The 18742-nt window shown below is 40.0% G+C and overlaps 1 protein-coding gene across 1 annotated transcript in view; it reads right to left on the bottom strand.

Moving 5' to 3' along the window:
- chd7 (chromodomain helicase DNA binding protein 7) overlaps nt 1-17648 on the bottom strand; it is an 87592-nt gene extending 69944 nt beyond the window's left edge. The window contains exon 1 of the mRNA XM_023334830.1: nt 17320-17648. The gene's annotated coding sequence lies outside the window, so the exon portion shown is untranslated. The remainder of the gene's footprint in view (nt 1-17319) is intronic.
- Between the last annotated feature and the right edge of the window lie 1094 nt (nt 17649-18742).

Below are 18742 nucleotides of genomic sequence, written 5' to 3'. Positions count from 1 at the left end.
CTCTGATATTGGGAACTCGTGCCATTGCGATACTATTGTTGAATATTGCAATGACAATCTCCATATTAATTAACCCACATTTTGCTCAGTCTTCTCTTTCACTTCCATCATCCCGATGACCTCACCACTCTCCTTGAGCTTTAGCGTGTCATTAATTCAAATCTAAAGCAGGTTTGTGCATCAAGGGCAGTGAAGGTCTCTCTAACTGGTTAAATACACCAGCATCCAGGGCTTCATGTATGGCATTTGAAATGCAACTGTCTACCAGACACTGCATCCACGCAGTCCTTTGCAATTGCAAAGACTGCAGATCGAGATACGGTGCTGCTACTGTTAACATTGCTGCAACTTTGTTTTTACGTCATTTAAAATCTTTGATTAGACTTTATTGTACTTCTTAGAAGTGGCGAATTGTGTGGGTAAAAATGATCAAAGACATTTTATGATTGCTTAGTTTCCCAATTCTACCAAAAACTTGATAAACAAGATTAACATCCAAGATCGTTATTATGAGAACAGGTCGCTCCAACTACATCTGGTCTGTTGGAGCTCTCATTGCAATTAGAGTCTAGATTTATGGCCCGAGCCCGACCCAAACCGAAATTCGGGCCAAAATTGTTTGCTTGATGGTTGGATCAGGCTGAGCTGCGGCACGCTTAATAAGCCTGTCAAACGAGAATACACAACATTAAGTTGTGTTGATCTACTTCTTATAGTATAAATGGAGGGGTAGGTGTTCTACCCTGTTGAGGAAAGAGTGAAAAGAGCCAACGTTCATTAGCCTGCAACAAGTGCAGCGCAATACACAATAAATGTGCCCAGCTCTGCTCCCATCAATCACACATTCCAGATGATTTGCACCCGACTCATCCTGTGTTTACAACAAAAGGCAAGATGGAGCTGGAAGCCGTTAAAAGCCAGAAACAGGAAGAGTTACATTAGAAGAGTTAAATTATGGTCTAAAAATGAAAGCCATAAAAGCTTAATTAAAATAACGAGCCGGGTTTACTTTGGCATCAGGCCAATATTTTATGTTGATTGGGTCAGATCGGGCTGGGTTGGATTTTTAGGCCCAATCTAAACTCTGATTCCAATCCCAACTTTAGCCTTGAGAATCATTGTTGGAGGCCTCACATTGCGTTTCCAACCAAATGGTTCCAGTAGCTAACCAGTTCTGGCTCTACAGTGAGATCTTAATTGGTTCCATAGAAAAGAACAGCTTGATTTTCCTCAGCTGGTGACACATCATTAACTCACTAAAAACATCTCGTCCAGTCTTTCCCCCCCCCCTTTTATTCTGAAATTTTACTAATAAAAACGGTGGAGGAAGACCTACATCCTTTACTAACACTGTTATAAAAGAGCTATGATTATGAATGCTTCATAATGAGTCCATCTCTAATCCGATTGGTACCAACACCATCTCACATTAGTCAAGGACTGATTGCGTTTCAGAACTGGGTTGGTAACAGTATTTATAGACATCCAGACACTCATTTGTTTTGACGTCTGCTGGAAGTAAAACACCTCAAAAGCAAGCAAAGTTCAGAATTACGTCTTTCAAGTGATTAACCCAAAAACTGCAACAATGACAGCCTGTTGTACAGAGTCAATTAGAAAAATAAATGCTTTATCAAAGGAAATCTATTACAACCAGAGCAACAGCATTAAAATAAATAACTTTCCAACATGTGCATCTGCAAGATTCAATTAAGTGATCAACCAAGATGTTGATACTCTAGAGATGGTTTAAGTAATTAACTTACACAATTGGCAAAACATTAACAACCTTCACTGTCAAAAAAAGAGAAAAAAAAATAGAAAGAAGTAGTCTCTAATGAGGACAATTAAAACGCTTCTAACTGGCGGCTTTTCTCCTCTTCTCTATCACCTATTTACCAAATAGGTTCTGCAGAATGGAAGCGTGATCCATCGAGTAAGCGCCTGCCTGTTTGTCACAATTAATCAAGTTTTTGCTTCGTTAAGCACGAAAAATACGAGTTTGGATGCCGCCATCAGTTATTTAATGATGCCGTTTTAGGATACTCCACAAAGCCAGCAGGGACTGGATACACTTATTTGTGGTTGTTCATTTGGACTCGCGAGCAAGAATTTCAATAAGACAATGTGGAGGTTTAATGACTGCAGAGTGTGTGTGTTACCGAGTGCAACAGCCTCTTCAAATTCCTATCTGTCCAGCGACAGAAAGAGAGGCTCTAGCACAACAGAGGGCTGGGAGTAATTTGGCTCCGCTGGCCGATGGAATGGTGTTTTATTTTTTCAGAGGTGACAGCCTGTGCATGGTTAACCAAATTGTTTATTAAACTAATCCCACAGATTAGTATTCAAGACATGCTGGAGCCAACAAAAATGAACTGAATGAACTGCTTAAAAGGTATAAAAAAGGACCAAAAATGCACATAAAAACCACAAACAAAACTTCAGGAAAAGTTTTAAATCAACCTCTAGATAATCATGTGGGCTTAAGAAGTGCTTTCTGCAACTTCGCAATTGCCTAAGTGATTAAAATCATGTTGCAAAATGCAAACAAAACCCAGAATGACTGAATTTATAACCCTTATTGCTAAAAAAAAAAGAAAAGAAAAGACTATTACTAAAAGACACTAAGTTAACCGATTTGGGCAGCTGAACAGTTTCTGTGTGGTGGGAAAGGATTTTCCTCCGAGTTTCTGTGTGTTGTTACTGCAAGCAAACTTTGTCCCAAAATAAAACTGGAGATTCTGTAGCAGGACTTTGACCTTGAAGTGGCAGCAGTTTCCCCTTCAAAGCACAAACAGGGAATATGGAAAGATTTTCAGCTCCGTCACTGGTTGAGTGAGAATATTTAAATAAAAAGTATTCATACTGCTAGAACTTCTTTCACTACTCTTGTCACGTTACAACAACCTTTACGGGCAAATTCTGAGATGGACCAACAGACGGGAGAATATGGAAGTAAAATGATAACCGTTATTTTACAAACTGAAAAGTGTGGCGCGCTGTGATATTCTGTGGTTTTGATACCGATTCATCGCCTCTTAGTCAATACTTTGTACAACCACATTTCAGTGCAACTACCGCCCCAACCCTTCTCTGGCAGCCGTTTCTACCAGCTTCGAACATATAAGGACCAAAATTTTTGCTCAACAGCTCAAGCTCAGTCAGACTGAAAGAAGAGTGCTTGTGAGCAGCAAAGTTCAGATCGGGGTGCAGATGCTTCGTTGGATTAAATTTTAAGGTTCAACTTCAGCTGGCCCATTGCTTTAATCTAAACCAGGGTTAGGCAACCTGCCGCTCTGGAGTCCAATGTGATTCTTTGTGTCCACCACAGTGGTTCTTCATAACTTTGACAATATATTTAAATATAAATATAAAAATGGCTACTTTTAGCATTTTTAAAAGCATTTTAAGGCTATATTTGCATACAATTTCCACAAAGGTGAGACACTAGCTATGCTTACAGTCGCAAAATTTCTTATCGGATTGAAATGCATTTGGATTGAAAAAGAAAAGTTATCCGAATGCATCATTTATATAGGTACATAACTACCAATATTTTCCAGACTGTAAGTTGCATCAGTCGAATAAGTTATGAAGACAAAAAAATAATATGTACAAGTTGAACTGGACTAAAATTCACATTTATTTAAAAACAGACAAAAACATTGACATAGCGCACACATGCGCTTGTGTGCGCATGTGTCTGATTGTGGTCAATTCACCACAATCAGCACTACTGTTCACTAAATGTGCACTGATAAATTGATTGGAAGATACATTTCCTTAAATTTGGGAGATCTGTGATTGGCTGATAACTTATAAAGCTGATCTTGTCCACCTGTTGCCTTTTGCTGGGGGTTTGAGAGGTCTGATCCTCCCGCTAGGTCAAGTCTGCAAGTTTGCAGTTAACAACAGTCATCCCACTGTTGTCAGTTCAGTGCCTTTCTTGCTATATTTAGCAACATTTCAGACAAAAGAGAAAAAAAAAAGATATTGGCCAAAATCGGAATCGGAATGACAGGCATGATCTGTAATCTGCGATCAGCCAAAAGAGTGTTTACATGAATCTTGCTCAGATCATCAATTAGCATAAACCTCCCATCATTCAGATTGCAATTTCACTTTGATCGAGCCGAGTCCAATCAGAATATTTTGACTGCGATGTTTACATGACATCTTTATTCTGATCGGCTGTTTATTCCAGAGTAAAAGCGTCTAACAATGACACAATATGTTATTATTTTGCTAAGTTCTTTTGTAATTAGGCTACTAATTAAATGTATTTTCTTCATTTTCCACAAATTTGGAAAGTTTCAATTAAGTAAATGGCTTTACTGTTTTGTTATAAACGTTTGTTTTCTTTGTTCTTGTATGTAAAATTAGACAAGAATCTTTATTTAATTATAAACCTACTTATACATTAGATAAGTTTGCTGTTTTCAAAAGGGTCATATGCGTTTTATGGCTCTAGACAGTTTTATTCATTAAAAATAAGAGCAAAAACTGTCTCTAAAGATTGTAAAGGTTGCTGACTGCTAAAACCATTCCAATGTAGTTCTGGCTGGATCATTATTCTCGCTGTAGGTGAACCTTTTCGCAGCGCTTAATAGGTTTAATTTCAGAATTGTCCTGAATCTAGCTCCATCTACCCTCCCATAAACTAACCAGCTTTCAAATTTTTGGCTGAAATGCAACAAAATATGAAATGGCTTAAAGAGTGTGAATACTTCCACCCACAATGGACTGTATTATTCAGTCAGTTCCCATCCGCTCCCCCCAAAAAACAGAAATAAACAACCAGATCATTTGAGAACACTTGTAGTCGAGTTGAGAAATAATCTGGCAATCAGCACCCGGGCTCAAAAATTCACAGACCGAGCAGATCTGTGAAACCACAATTATCGAGGCCACCCGTTCAGCCAAGCCGAAACCACAGAATATCACTGCCAGCATAGTGCAAATGAATGGCCTCCCTGGCAGCTAGCAGCATCACAACGTCTTCCACTGTAGTGAATGAGACACAGACCTTCATTTAGAAGAAAGTCAATATGAAAACACTAAAGCAGACCTCAGTGAAAAGGCTTTCTCCTGTCATTTCTTGAAGGATGCATTTACTTCAGTGTAAATGGATCTTCAAAATGCATTTTATCTAGTAGATTTAAAGTTGCAATTTTTACAATGGGTGATAATTTATCATATCATTTCTCATTTATTGTGATGAATTTCATAAGGTTTTGATTTCTCCTCATGATAAATTCCAATTACAAACAATAAAACTCTTCGTGTGGTTGGGGTTGTTATTTTTACTATTTGTTTAATAAAGCTGTATCAATAAATATCTATAAATTTCAAAATATAATTAACATTTCTTTATGTGACTGGCATCCTACTGAGGCGTATTACAAATGAGAATGTTTTTCAAGAGTTGTATTTGTGTTTGTGGAGTTATGACTGCTGAGCCATGCAGTCACAGCCATAAAGTTAGTAAAAAAAAGAAAGAAATATCGCCACTTTTATTGTTATCACAATAGCACCACAAAATAGCATGATAAAACTTTAAGTTCAGGTCGCCAACCTCCAATTATTGCACATAAATGCACTGTACCACAGAGTTCAGCTTCCAGCCAAACTGAACTCTGTGCCAGGAGAAGAAGCTGGTGAGGCTGAATGAAGCCATGTCGGCGACATCAGCTGCTGGAAACCTTGGCAGGAGTAAAAAACCTGTACATGACACACCTTTCCTCATTCCTGCTCTATGTTAATTATAATGTTTGTAAGCCTGAGGAATGTTGTGAACTGCTTTGCATGAAGCTGTCGCTCTTTACCCAGAGTCAGACGGAAGCACTGCCATAGTGAATTCTTACTTTTAAAGGTACTTGAGATATTTCTGTCTTTACTCAAGTGGAATGTGGTACTTCACCAAAAAGCAGTGAAAAGAAAACTGGCGTATGCAGCGTTAGTCTGTGGTGAAGGAAGGAAAAAGGGGAGGGAGATTAGCTAACAGCGACTCAATGCAGTCTTGTCTGCGCCGTCGACAGTTTGGCAGCTAAACTGTCTGTAGCCTCCAGGCTTTACTACAGGCTCTGCCATGTCAACAACACCATGTTTCCTCTGAGACGCAGACAGACAAACAAACCAAAGCCCAAGAAACAAAGTACAACGGCAGCCAGGCAGATTCAACACCTGAGAAAAGAAGAAGAAGAAAAAAAAGTGAGTGATCCCCCCTCTTCCTCTGGAGGACACGTGTGCACCCACCCACCTCCCATTACCACCAGGATCTAAGCCACCATAATTTATACCTTTGTTCCCAAATGGAGGACAGCATGCAGGAGCTGGCTAGCTGCGTGTGTAATTACGCTCAAGTGAGGGGATGCAAGGCCGTGTGTTTGGGGCAGGGATTTGAGGCCCGGAAGGAAGGAAGGAAGAGAGAAGAGGAGGTGGGGAGGGCCGAAGTTGGGGGAGAGATCAAGAGAGAGAGAACAGAAAAAGAACGAAAGAAGCAGTGAAGCTAGAAAAAATCTGGTTATTTTACGCACGGCTGCTTTGTTAATAGACAGTGTGTGTGTATGTGTTTGGGGGAGGGGGTGGGTCAGCAGGAAAGGGCTGTGTTTATCCAATCTGTTCCCTGCCTTTACCATGTGGTAGGAAAAACCACTGGCCGACTCTCGGCCCGATCCCAGAGGACGCAGAGGCAGAGACGGACAGACAGGGAGAGAAGTAGGCCACAGGGGGTGGCCAAGAAACCTGCTAGCACAGGGAGAGACTGAGACACAAAATGTGTGTGTGTGTGTACGCGCGTGTATGTGTAGTTGTGCACGTGCTCACTGAGCTTAAGAACCTGTTATGTGGTTTCCGAAACTGACTCTGTAGTCTCTGGAAATCACTTCTTTAAGCAAGTGTGTTGAAGTAAGCAAACTAAAAGCAAACAGCATCAGGCAAAACCTGTTTTACCACCTTATATTAGTTCTGGTTGTCATGTTAAAGTCCTGAAACTGATGGAGAAAAAAAGAAACACGGAATCAAACATTTAGACCTTTCAGAAACAAGTACTTTGAAATATGTAGGCAAAGAAGAGGTGAACATCACTCCACATATTTCTGCACAGAGCTTCAGGCTACGTTTTGCTTGTTTGAAAGCTGAAACTGATTAAGATTCAGAAAATATTAGGATCAAACTCATTTCAGTGCATAAATGTGGATCTTAATCTATAAAAACATTTACTCGACAACAGGCTGCCACTGAAAATGTTTTCCTCCAGCATCTAAATTAGCAATGTGAAGATTAATAGATTCATTAAGTTTCAGTCACATGTGCTTGACGCCATTACACACACAACGCATAGTTTTGAAAATTTTTTTAGATTCATTATGTGTAAGATCCTATTTGTTCGCATTAAATGTTTATGAATGATTTCGGAACATGCTCTTCTTCCACCACTGTTTCGGCTGTGAAACGGGATTGTTTTTTTACAGTAGCAACCCCTATAGTTTGGGAAGAGAACTGCACCAAATGTGACAAAATAAACAGAAAACTCACTTTAATCACCTCAACGTGTGGATCAGCTAATATTCTTACAGAAACAGCTTACAGTAGGAATTGGAGTTAAATACAGTATCAAGTAGTGAGCTATTTTTACAAACCTGATTTGACCCATGTGGTTTTAGTAATATGCTGAGACCCTCCCCTCCCCCCTTTTTTTAAATTCTCAGTACAGCTGATTCTAAATGTCATGTTTTTCCCAACAATTTAGATATTCCCCATTCATAAGCAGCTTAATAAGTCCTATTTGAAAGGCTAACATATTTGCTGTTCATGATCGAGAAAAAATTGTTTTTACTTATTGCTGAGATTCCAAAACAAAAACAAATCGGCTATATAGCAGGCTTCAATTGAATTCAATGAGGCATGTTTCAAATTAAGTTTGATTGTAGTATGCACAAAATTTTTTACTGTTGGAAATTTAAAGGAAGGTATACATTGTTTAGGCAAATATTGTCATTTTATATCACAATCAAGTAGCTATGACACATTCAGTCATAAAAATGCTGTCTATAATTAAAAATGACTTAAAAAGAAAATTTACTTTGCATCACAGCCACATCTGACACCTTGAAATTGGGCCTTTGTCTCTTTAAGAAGCTCCTACTCTTCCCGATACTCCGCCTACAGCACAGCATTAAGGTGGCAGCAGTTCAGATTGCCGTCACAGACCTTTTTGGTATCGAATGTGGGGGGGATAAACGTAGCCCGAACTTTGCTGAAAAGAATAAGCTCTATGTCCAATTAGTGACAAGTAGTTTTGCAGTATCTTTGTGCAATATAAAAAAAGTAAACCACAAAAATTGCTTTCTTCCATATTTTCTATATTAGAAAACTAGAATAAACTAGAATAGAATAACTCAGTTCAGAGTTGACATGTCTTCCATGCTTTAGACTTTGAATTGGAGCGGATCAAAAGGCAAGTTGAAGTTCTCTCAAGCTTTGATTGTGATTTACTGAACCTAATGTCGAGGCCTGCACATCCGTTCAAGCTTGGAAAAAGGTGAGGCAATTGTAATGCTAAGGGGAACCGAAAGCAGAGATGAACTAACCAAATTCTGACTAACCAGCACACTAATCATGAAAATTTCATTTTTCATGTTTGTCAAGCAATAAAAATAAGCAAAAAATAATAAACACAATTTTTTATGGCCTCCAATACAGGAGAAGCTTATATTACAGAACACTGATCAGTAACTTCTTCCTCATGTAGTTTAAGATGCTGTGATCTGGTGTTAGTCTTCAGAAAAAGATGCATCCATGGAAGATTTAACTATTCTGATAGGTTTTAATATAACACAGTTATGTGAAGATTTTTCAGGGTAAGTGCAATAAAATGTCTAGATGAGCTGCAGCATTATGTCTGGACCACTGCTTTAACTAACTACAGCTACTCATCTGAATGCAAGAATTACCTATTATCAAGAATGCTTAATCTAAAATTAAATTTTTCCATCTCATCTTTAAACACTTTATCCCCAAAAATAAACTGAAATGTTGCAGCATGGTTTTGATTTGTGTGAATAATCCAACCATGTTCTTTTGGTTTTGATCAGAAACTCTGTGTGGGACCCGTCAACCTAACTGAGGATCAGAGATCACAAAGCTGCAGGTGAAGGGGAAATTGCTGCTCATCGATGAAAATGACTTCACATTGCCTGCGGTCCCGGGTTGTAGGCTTCGGGGGAAACCCTACCACTTTGTTCAAAAGGTTCAAAGACTGAGGGGCCTTTCAAGACGTACAGGATTCCTCCCTGCCTGTGAATCTTTGCAGAAAAGGGGGCTGAGTATCCCGTTTCAGATCAAGTCATAAGAAGGTTTGGAAACGTTTCTGCTGAACAAACACGAGAGGTAGGACTTTCCTAATCCTCTTTCTAGATTTTCATTTTTACATAAAATATGAATCAATCTAAACCTTCAACGAAGTGATTTTAATGAGGAAATTCCCATAAAAGTGAAACCACTAAAGCACTCATCTATGAACGAGCAAACGCTGAACACAGACCATGCTACCATCACTCCTCCTCCTACCCCCTCATCAATCACTGCTGCTATTGATGTTTTCTTTTAGACCAATGGGAAAAGCCAATCTGGAGTGACTCCCCAGAAATTGGTCAGTTTTTTCTTAAGCTCCACCCATCTGACTGCTAACAACCAATTAACCTCCAGGGTAGTTGCTTTAAAGATGTGGGCTAACTTCTCCCCTGGGACAAACGCCCCTTTCAGCATCCTGTATGAGATCCGGGGCTCCAGTATATGTGGGATAAAAATCAAGCTGCGGACATTTTGGCTCATCTTGAGTATTGGATTGAACCAACATTTAATACATGAAACAAAAAATAAAATCAAATGATTAAAAAAGGAAATGTGGAAGAAAGTTCTAAGCGTTCCTACAAGACTCCACACTTTGGACTTGATTTTTGTTTCTCTGTCCTGATTTTAGGACATTGTAAACCTGTTTGGAGTTTTGACGTGATAAAGCCCATCATGAAAATATTAAGAAAGGTCAGGCTTTTTACTGGCCAATGTTAACTTCTTTGAATTCTGACCTGCCAATTTGGATTTTGATCGAATACGTTTTTTTTTTCTTTTTTAATTGTCTGAAAGAACTGTACAGAAGAGAAAAACAATGTGATGAAGGTTATTTTATGGAGGCAACAGAAAGTTAAGCAACTGTTAAATTACTCTGAGCTGTGCATCAAAGCATATGTCTGAAACCTTTATCTGATTTTTTCTGGAAAAAAAATAAATAATCAAAGCACATACAGCTGTGGCATAAGTTACTAATCTGAAAATTGAAGAGTTTTGATGCACTCAATGAAAATGATTTTACAGGATCTCTGATCTGAAGCAATGAAGGACAGATCCAGTCTGACCTCTAGCCAGTTGACTGTGGCATCTCTAATTTAAAGACCAAAAATTTTTTTAAAATGCAGATTTTAATTTTTTATTTTTAAATGTAGTCATCTGCAGGAGTAGAGTAGGGACTCAAAAGTGTTTAGATGGTGAAGGTAAGGTTCACCATCTAAACATAAATCAGTTGAAACAGTCCTTCAGCCTCCAGAAACTTGAACCTTCATCTTAAATTAAGAAAAGCTTCATCATCTTTCTATTCTTATGGTGCATTCACACCAGCCTGTTTAGTCCGCTTTAAACAAACTCCAGTTCATTTGCCGAGAAAGTCCAATTTGTTTGGAGAGGTGTGAACGCGTAGTGGAACTTTGGGCCCACTAAAAACCTAGGTTTTGGTTTGGTTGACGTGAACCTTTGTGGAGTTCAAATGCATATGTGAATGCCAAGCAAACCAGAGATGGCTCAAAATGAGGAGGCCCACTACAGCGCAGGGCATTCAGGGTATGCAAACAAAACAAAGTCTGGCATTAGTGGGATAAATCGCTTGAGGTCTTCTGCCAAGAACAAAACAGAATCTCTACAACCACTAAAATCTGCCATTTTAGTGTCAAGAAAAAGGTTGCACTCAGTGTCTTCTTCATATGTTTTCATGTAATTTTCTTCAGTGGTTCTTGGTGAAGCGCCACCAGAGGTGAGGTAGAGGACATCTTTTTCACAGGGTTTGGGATGAAATCAAACTGCGCCAGCTGAAAATATAACAAATGTTGATGTTTCAATCAAACTGAGTCTACGTGACTATCAGGTGTGAAAACACCCTGAAAAACTTTGAAAACAGTAAAAACAAGTTTTTATTGTGCAGGAGCTTTGTTTAAAAGACCGAGCACCTTTGCTTAACATATTCTTTTACCACCCATCTTTCTCCTCTCTGACCTTCCAGATCCATCTCCACTAACTAGATGTTGATTCCACAAGCAAGCAGCACTTAACCTTTCATCGGGCATGTGAATCACTTGATGGAAACCATGACAGATAACACATCGAGACAGAAGAGGGGTGTGCGGACGCCACAACAGAGCTATTAAACCCCAGAAAGAGCCGGAGAACTGATGAGATCCTCATAGCGCTGACACCATTTTTTAGTGATGGGATTCATCAGCAGCTGACGACACAAAACTCCCACGTATTTTCAAGTGGAGCGTCCTTGAGTTCGCCTTTCGCATCCCAGCACAAGGAAGGCTGGTGGTCAGGAAAGACAGAGAATACGCTCAAGATCCAGACTGGTTGAGGTCAAAAGACAGGATTAAAATGCACGCACGCATATGGGTCAGAGATGTACTTGACTGGCCGAGAAAACACGTCCAACCCACACACACACAAACACTTCAGAGCTGTATTTACGCCAGCCTCTCTTCTAGGCACAGCACTTGGTCCAGAAGGCCCTCGCTGCAGGGGGAGGATTGGGGTGGGGGAGGCAGGAACGGAGGAAGAGGGGGCAGAAAAGGAGACAGGTGAGGGAGGAGGATGAGAGAGCAGGAGAGACAGTGATGACACTCGGTTTTGAATGTCACCATGGTGCTAAAGCTCCCCGCTAACCTTTTGGCTGGAAATGATATGACTGGAGGGATAGGGGAAGGGAGAGTGGGGAGGGGAGAAAAACGACAGGCAGGCAAAGATGGAGAGAAAAAGAGATGGAAAGGGTGACAATGAAGAGAAGGAGAGAGGGAGGAAGGGAGAGGGGGGGCGGAGGCTCATTCTTGGGCAGAGCAGTGGGTGGGTGGAGGTGGAGCAATAGATGGCAAAGATGAAAGAGATGGAGGCAAACAACAGCACTACTTCCATTCCCTCCCAAAAGGGCTGCTGTCTACAACACACGATGATGATGGGAGACAAAATGGCCACCCTAACAAACACCAGTCATCTGGCTCAACCAACACTGGCCTTTAAGCACTGAAGTGACCACTCCACCACACCACCTGCTGCTACCTGACCTACAGACTGCACGACACGCTCCGCAGTGGGGCTGAAAACCTGTGACATCCGACACGAAATTGTATTTTTCTCCCCGTTCCCGGAGGGAGAGGATGACGCTTTTCTAATTACTTTCAAACCGAATCGGGAACAAATCTGTACCCTAAAAAAACTTTGGGAGGCGGAAAAAACCTGCGGTGACGACATAACTCTGCCCCAACAAGGTCTGAAAACTTTCTAACACGCAAGCAGCTGTTGGTTGATGACAGAGCAAACCACTGCCGTAGAAAACACCTGCTCATTATTCTCCTGCCAGCAGTCTTACAACTTCCACTTCAAGAGCGGTGTCAGAAGCACAGAGTTGCTAGAAAGGCTGTGAACAGATTCCAACTTGCTCTTTCAGTCGGTCCATGAAGACAGCAGGCTCTCAGAAAGTAGGATCTTTGTTACCAATTCACAAAAACACCCGAACTGCACAGAGAGCCGAGGATGCATCAACTTACGGCCTAATTCTCCATTAATGTGCAGCTCAGCTGCTGCAGTAAAAACTATCTTATTTTAGCTAATTGTTTTTATCTTTTCATTTTTTTAACCCATCATGGTTGTGCTTCAATATAAATTAGATGCATACATATATTTTGATGTATGAATGAGAATAAACTTGTAACTTTTTTACTTTTTGCTGGATTAAAAACCGATATCTCCAAAGAACATAAAGCAACATTCTTGAATTATTGTACATATGGGAAGAAAATTAAAAGACTGAAGTTGGTAAAAATGAGAATCAGCGGCTCAGACCTCAAAGAAAACCAGAAGTCCCTACCAACACCCTAAAGAACAAGATTTTTTAAAAGAGGAAATTCCTATGCAAAGTCTTGAGTGGAAACCCTTTTCACATTTTCTTAAACTCAGGCTAAGTGTAGAAACGGTGGCAATATGAAGAATACGGATTCAGGGATCCGTCTTTAATGATTTTTGGCTGTCCATCTTACCAATATCTTGCTGCCAACTTCAGCTGAGTTCAGTTGAGGCAGCAAAATGAATTTATTCTTTCCACCTGACAGCAGAGTACATCAACCATCTGCTTGATACTCCTTTCCTGGATGGCCCACAGCTACTAAATGCAAACATTCCCTCAAGAAAACAACTCCAACCAAAATTAAAGAGAGCTACACTCCATCACGGAAGTACAATGTCAAAATTTTCAAGATATAAAATCTTTTCCGATATCTGTCAGCCCCTAAAATGATGTGAAGTTGAATAATTGTGTTGTAATTGTTTTACCCCAATGTCAGTGAAAGAGTTCTTGTTAATGTAATACTAAAACCACATAATCAGCCTGACGATCTGAAAAATAACCACACATGGTTAGTACATTTAGCCACATCACTTTCCTTCACACCCAGAGGCTGCAGAAGTGTATTAAACTCTTAAGTGTTGCTCACAAAAAAAAAAGGAACTGCTTATATTTCACCAATTTTGAAAGAATCAACTTTGACAGCCGTTTAAACAAAGCGTTGGACTGGGTGCTAACGCATCAAATTCAACATTAAAAAAAAGAAAAAACCCTTGGCAATGAAATGGTAAAAGGATTACACCTAATTTAAAAACTTCCTACTGAACCACGGAGACCATAATCTCTCTGAGATTTTGGTCTTTTATTCACATTTCTTTCTACATTCGCAAACATTGAGTTACTGTCAACATTACATGTTAGCATAAAGCATGAACTGAACGTGGCAGGGTTATAGGCAAAGGATTATTTTTCACGATCAAGAAGGATGACTACAATCCAAGACCACAGGAAGAAAACAAAGGACAAAGTGCCAAACTGATACTCTAGAATGAAGAAAAACAATTAAACTAAACATTTTTGACAGAAACGTGAAAATACTTTAACATGGTATATACAACTAATGAGACATTCATGAATAAAACACACTACTAAGTCATGTAGTCACGTAAAATATCTGAAAATGAACATTTTCAGATACTTTAAGACAATATCTGCTTTGTATCACACCAATTTGTCCTTCATCTACTTCAAGAACATTCTTTTTACTTACTGCCCTTAAATACCAACCTATCATTTTATCTCCTCACCGGCTTGCTTTGCTAGTTTGAGAATTTACATTTACTCTTCAAAACATGGAAATCTTTCAGCTAATCAACACTGATCGCACAAATGATTCATAGGTCAGAACTACAGGGAGCAGCTTCTTCAAAAACATGACAAACTGATGGTCATCCGGTCTAAACTTTCTTTGTGTTCTTCCCAAACTGAAGAAGGCCGTTACACCATACAAAACTATATTCCTGTGTTAAGTGGAAACATTCAAATCAGACATTCTGACAATAGATGGCTGTTGGTGTATAGATGAGGTTATGTAAATTAGGTTGGAAAATCAGTTTGCTTCGTATTTGATAAACATCAAAAATTAACAACTCCACTTCTTCTCAGGCTATAACGTTGTAGCATGCACTTGCTTTGGGTTTAATAAAAAACCCAGCACAGGTTAAGGACACATACACTTTGAAGCAAAAATGAGAGAAAGCGAGCAAGTCTTTAATTTTAGTGTAAAAACTGTTGCACATTTTCCGTTTTCTCTGTGTTGTAGATTGAGGCCAGTTCGGCCTTTTCAATACCAGTTTCCAGATTTCTTTTATTTTGAGCACTGACCTGCCGATTTTACATTCAAACTTATGTGTGTTTTAATTAAACAAATAAATGGAAAAAAACTCTGACCGTAAAGAATAACATGCTGCATGTGGATCGATGGAGATAGCAGAAATTACTCAAAATAAAATAGTTTAAAAGATATAAAATCGTTATGTTCAAACTACAAAGTACACCAGAAAGTGTTGATTTTTAATTCCAACAAACAGAAAAGGCAACTACCAAAAAGCCTAATTATAAAGGGACAACCCTTTTCAAGTCTCAAATCACTCCAAGGTATTATTTCGTTACAAGTCAGCCACAAACCAACTTTTGTCACTAAAAGAGAGAGAATTTTTAAGCCACAAGAAAAGAGGGATACAATAGAGAAGAGACGAAATACTACCGAACATCTGTTGTGTGCTGTGTGTATGTGTGTGTGGTCGGGGGCCTCTTATCTCTCCCTCTGTGGCCCGCTAAACATGACTAGCTGCCATCTTGGCTCACAGAGACAAGGTGGAGGGGGTAGCAGCGGCTCCAGGCTCTCTGGCAAAAAAAAAAAAAAATAACGTACCACAAATATGGATGCTTAAAATGACACACTGAATAAAACCGCTGCGCAACAATATATTTTTCCATTTGTCCCCCCCCCCTAAAATTTTAGCGCTGCCCTAGTTGCGTGACAGCGGGAGTGACCATTATGCAAGTTGACCGATTACAGAAGAAAGATGGCAGAATAACGCAACAAACACAAACAGAGCAGTGAAATTGGGTTAGGCAATAATGTCAAAAGTTTTGTTGTTTTTTTTTTCCCCTCCGCAAATAAGCTGTTGCAACAAAGATGAAGCGAAGAAGCACTGGCAGGTGTTTTGGGCTGCGTTTTCCTCCGTGTCCACACCGAGTAACAAGTGTAGCCGTAACGGTTACTAAACTTGTGTCGCCGGACACAATGTAGCAAACAAGCTCGTTACAAAAGCTCCCGTTAAAAAAAAGTAAGATACTCCGTGTCTATTAGACTATCAACATCGGCAAAAGAAAAAAAAAGTGAGGTAGAAGATGCCTGAAGTTGTACTTCGACAAAACCGACACATAACCGCCCCGAGATGGTTAGGCGCTAACTCCGGGGGGCTAATAAGTGGTCCTCGTTTGTACACAATAAGGATGGGAGCTGGGCTAACAGGCTAGCTGAACTTCTGTGTCCTAGCGCTGGGCCAACCTCCAACGGCTAGCACGGCTAATTAGCCTATCAGCGGTATTTCGCACGTCGTTCCGGACCAGGGAATGCTTCGCTCATCTCGGGTTATGCCTCTTTAAAACTCTTTGCCCTCCACCCTAGAGCCCGACACAGAGACACTGATCTCTCCTGGTCAATTTAATAATATTTTTAAATGTAAAGTATGGCAGAAAAAATGTTTTTTTTTTTTAAAAACACGGTATATGGAGTGACCGCCTGGCCTCACAGCTTCCCCCCCTCCTCTCCTCCGTCCCTTCCGTCCAATAAAACAAGCGACTACTACAAACACTTCTTGCTGCCCGGTTCTCCCACAAACAACAGCTACCGAGAAAATATATAGTTGTGTTTTAGAACTTTTATGTAGAAATGTTTCCTTAAACTCGCAGGAAGCGTGTTTGGCTCTCTGTGCCAAGTGTTGTCCGCTGGGAATCTCCCTCGGAGAGCTCCGCTCATTCAGCAGCAGCAGTGACTCACCTCTACGATCGAGCCACCTCGTGTCTCCTGGAAGCTTCAACACAATTAGCTAACGGAGCTAACGCTTGCGATTTAAAACTGAATTAAGTCAACACCTCAGCGCAGAAAATCCATAAAGTTGTCAGGTGAACTGATTCGGGCACACATGAGCCCTCTGTGCCGTCCTGGGAATATTTCTTTCCACTTTTCAACTAACTAATGGGACCGCTGAGTGTGTGAGCGATGCAGCGGGTGGCAAAGCTAAACTTGCTATTGTTAGCATGTAGGCATGGCAGCTTCATGGACCTTCAATGACTTTATGTGTAAAAGGAGATGATAAAACAGACGCCGAGTAAACGAGCAGTCATCGAAAATAGCCGTTCCTGCGAGTTAGCCCTGAAGGAAATGCCCGTCGGGTTCGGAAACACAGGCGCACGGTGCTTTAAAGAGTCCGATTGCGTTGAAAAGTATGGAAAACTTACTATTCAACGATAATATAAACTGTTTTAATTCAAAACCGCCGTACACTGAATTTCCACCCCATTCATGATACAGTGTGTTCGGGGAAAAAAATGTAAATGCACTTAATAAAAAAAGAGGCATTTTGTTAGCTTACCCAACAAGCTCGGTCACTTCAGCCTTTTATCAAATCAACTCCTCGTTAGTACGCTACTATCTCCGCTTGCTTGGGAAAAAAAATCCACCGTGGTCCTTTTTCAGTTCGAAATATAAATAAACAGAGGGGGAAAAAGTTCAAGTTTCTCTGTTTTTCAGGAAATATTTCTCCGGCGTATCTCGCATCCGCGACCTCGCCGACTAGTGTGCGTTGCTCTTCTCTCCTTTGTGTTAATTTCACTCAAATCGAGTTTAATCCGATCGATCCCTCGGCTGGCCGCGCTCCCGAGTCCTCCCCTCCAGACACTCGCTCACCTTCCTCGGCCAGGGGGGGCGCGCTCCCGAGGACCTCTCTTACAGATAAACAGGCGGCGTGCGCGGTCACTGACCCTGCCGTGCCCGATTGACGCTCTATCTGAGCTTGGGGATGCAAAATAAATGCATTGGCCTTCATCTTGCGGTGCCTAGGTGTTGGAGGAGATTATTATTTAACTGTTTATTCAGATTAACCATATCATACGAACTTCTGACACCCAGGAAACCGTTTTAAGCATTAATTACATTTATATGAATTTATCAGAAAATCTAAATATTTTTGCCATTTTCTATGCTCCATATACGGTATATTATTTTATTGCACTTAAGCAATTTTTTTTCTTTTACAATTAAAAGTGCTACTATAGCTTTAAATGTTGTTTTAGAAATTACAGTGGTAAACCTCAGCTGAATGTTGGTTTTCAGATTATGTCAGTAAACCACATTTACAATAACCTGAAACAGGCCTATGTCTCTCTTACCAACATAAGTACATCGCACTGTAAATATTTCACTAAACCCATAGTTTACATTTATAGGTAGGTTAACAATTAAAAACAATCAAAAGCAGAATATTGATTTTGTATTGGTTTTCCACATGTGCATTAATTATGTATGGAAAGGTTGACCTTAAGGGGAAACTACAGCAATTTTACATATCAAAGTTCATTTCCGTATGTTGGGAAACACCACTGCACTCAGATCATTCAGAAAGTTTTCAGACCCTTTCAAGTTTTCCCACGTTTTGTAATGATTCACATCAATCCCCACACAGTTCCCTTCAAAGTAAAACAAAACAGTTTTTTTTAAAGTGGTAATTTGTTAAAATAACGTTCAATTAAACACTAAACTTTTCAGTTTGGACCAGCAAGTTAACAGAATATGCAACATCCATCAGTCAAGCATGACAATAGCAGCGGCATCCTGAGGAGACGTTCTTCTGAAACACCAGAGAGAGAGTCCAGAGGAGACTTAAACTCAGACAAAACTGGGGGCACCTTGGGACTCAGAGTGTTTTTTACACATACATGATGGTGATGGTAGTGTCATCCTATGTGGAGTAAAATTGTTTTTACCTACAGGAGCTAAAATCCAGTCCAGACCAGAGA

Source organism: Xiphophorus maculatus, chromosome 6, assembly GCF_002775205.1.
Source record: "Xiphophorus maculatus strain JP 163 A chromosome 6, X_maculatus-5.0-male, whole genome shotgun sequence".
In the NCBI taxonomy this organism is placed as follows: domain Eukaryota; kingdom Metazoa; phylum Chordata; class Actinopteri; order Cyprinodontiformes; family Poeciliidae; genus Xiphophorus; species Xiphophorus maculatus.
The sequence above is the reverse complement of the archived record's forward strand: the minus strand, read 5'-3'. Positions and strand labels throughout refer to the sequence as shown.